This window comes from Hipposideros armiger, unplaced genomic scaffold (genome assembly GCF_001890085.2).
Source record: "Hipposideros armiger isolate ML-2016 unplaced genomic scaffold, ASM189008v1 scaffold_417, whole genome shotgun sequence".
NCBI classification, from domain to species: Eukaryota; Metazoa; Chordata; class Mammalia; order Chiroptera; family Hipposideridae; genus Hipposideros; species Hipposideros armiger.
Genome location: NW_017731767.1, coordinates 1195030 through 1197483, shown reverse-complemented (window position 1 = coordinate 1197483; position 2454 = coordinate 1195030).

Here is a 2454-nt window from a genome sequence, read left to right as displayed (position 1 = left end):
TCATCCCACCATCCATCTCCAGGACTTCTTTATCTTCACAAACTGAAACTGTGTCCCCATATGCCCCCCAGCCTTCTTCCAGCTCCTGGTTACCACCATTCTCCTCTTTGTCTCTATGGATTTGCCTATTCCAGATACATCATATAAGTAAAATCACAGTGTTTGTCTTTGTGTGTCTAGCTTCTTGCATTTAGCATAATGCTTCATGGTTCATCCATGTTGTAGCATGAGTCAGAATATCAATTCAAGATAGCATGTTTTACACATTCTTTTGCACCTTGTCTATTTTTTTCACTAAACAAATGCTAGAGATCTCTCCTCACCAAACTCCCTTTATGCACACTTGTTAATTTTCTATAGCTACATAGTGTTCTGCTGTGTGAATGCCCCACAGTCAATTTCACTCCCAGAGACCGATATTTTTCATCTGTTTATTCTTAGGCTAACACCGCAGTGAGATTTCTGGCTTGAAGACCATGTGCATTTGTAATTTTTACAGATATTGCCAAAATTCTCCCCTTGGGGGTTAGATTAATTCACACTCCTTCCAGCAATGGATGAGTCCTGTTTCTCTACCGTCTCACCAACAGAGTGTGTATCATCCTAGATTATCTGGGTGGACCCTAGATTCAATGACAAGTGTTGAAGATTGCAGACAGAAGTGACAAGGCCACGTGAAGACAGGGCTGGACTTTTGCCAGCATGATAGGTGAAAAAATTGTAGAGAAAATTTGCATTTCATAGTATAGAAAATTTGCATTTCCCTTACCACAGGCAAGACAGAGCATATTTCCATGTGCTTGAGAACTATTAATGGTGTTCTTTCTCCTCTCTGGTCACCTTTCTTCCCCATTATTCTTTTGGGTTGTCGATCTTTTTCTTCTTGATTTCTAGGAGTTCTTTATATATTAAGGAGATTGTCATCTAGTGATCAAATGAGTTGTAAATATTTTCCCAAAATTATTTGTAATTTCCAAACTTTTTTTTAAAAGATTTTATTGGGGAGTTGGGGGAGGGGAATAGCATTGGGGTATCGAGGGAGGGGAACAGACAAGTTGCTGTTCTTTTGTTCTTCAGTCTAGTTGTGGAGGACATCGCTTCACTGGCCCATCTTGGTATTGTGATCATTGCGCTCTTCCTGGGTGAGGCAGTCACTCACCAGCCATTGGATGGCCTCTCATGGAGGCTCACAGCAGCTCACGCTGGCTGCCGGCTGCTCATGGTAGCTCACGGAAGCCCACCAGCTCCAGGTTGAGCTGCTGTTCACCATCTTAGCTGTAGAGGGTGCAGCATCACTGGCCCTCATGTGGGATCTAAACCGGGGCCCTGCTGCTCAGAGCTGGCATCCCAAGCCAACTCCTAACCAACTGCGCCACTCGGCTGGCCCATTTTTCCAAACTTTTGAATTAATGACCACGAACATTTACTGAGGATTTAATACATGCCTGCTTTTGTGCGGGGCATTTTAACCACACTATCTCATTTCAACTTTACTAACACAGTTTTCATCTCATTTAACGACTAGAGCATGCATCTCTGAAAAATAAGGACATTTTCCAATGTAATCATAAAACTATTTTCACACCTAACAAAACATAAAACAATCATTCTTCAGTATCGTCTTATACCAAACACATATTCAAATTTCCCTGAGTCTCGGAAATGTCTTTTTAGTGTTGGTTTAGAGTAACACTGGCCAATAGAACTTTCTCTGATGACAGGCATGTTCTATAGCTGTGCTTTCCAATATGGTAGCCACTAGCTACATGGGGCTGCTAAGTGTTTTAAATGTGTCCAGTGCAAATGAAGAACTGAATCATTCATTGTATTTTATTTTAGTTACTTTCAGTTTTAATAGCCACATGAAAAATTATAGGTCAATATCCCTGATAAACACAGACGAAAAAATCCTCAACAAAATACTACCAAACAAAATTCAACAGCACATTAAAAAGATCGTATACCACAATCAAATGGGACTTATCCCCAGGACGAAAGGATGGTTCAACAACCACAAATCAATGTGCTATACCACATTAACAAAATGAAGGATAAAAATCGTATGATCATCTCAACAGATGCAGAAAAAGCATTTGACAAAATTCAATATTCTTTAATGATAAAAATCTCTCAACAAACTGTATTCAGAGGGAACATACCTCAACATAATAAAGGCCATAAATGACAAGCCCACAGCTAATATATAATCAACAATGAAATGCTCAAAGCTTTTCATCTAAGGTCAGGGAGAAGACAACTTTTATTCAACATAGTATTGGAAGTCTTAGCCAGAGAAATTAGGAGGAAAGAAAAAAAAAGGCATCCCTTTCCCACCAAAATAGCCACACAGGACTAGTGGCTACCATATTGGACAATGCACATTTAGAATCTGGCTTCCTAACCCAAATACATCCCGCCTGTCTCACTGTCTTAATTCCTCACTCACCTCCCACT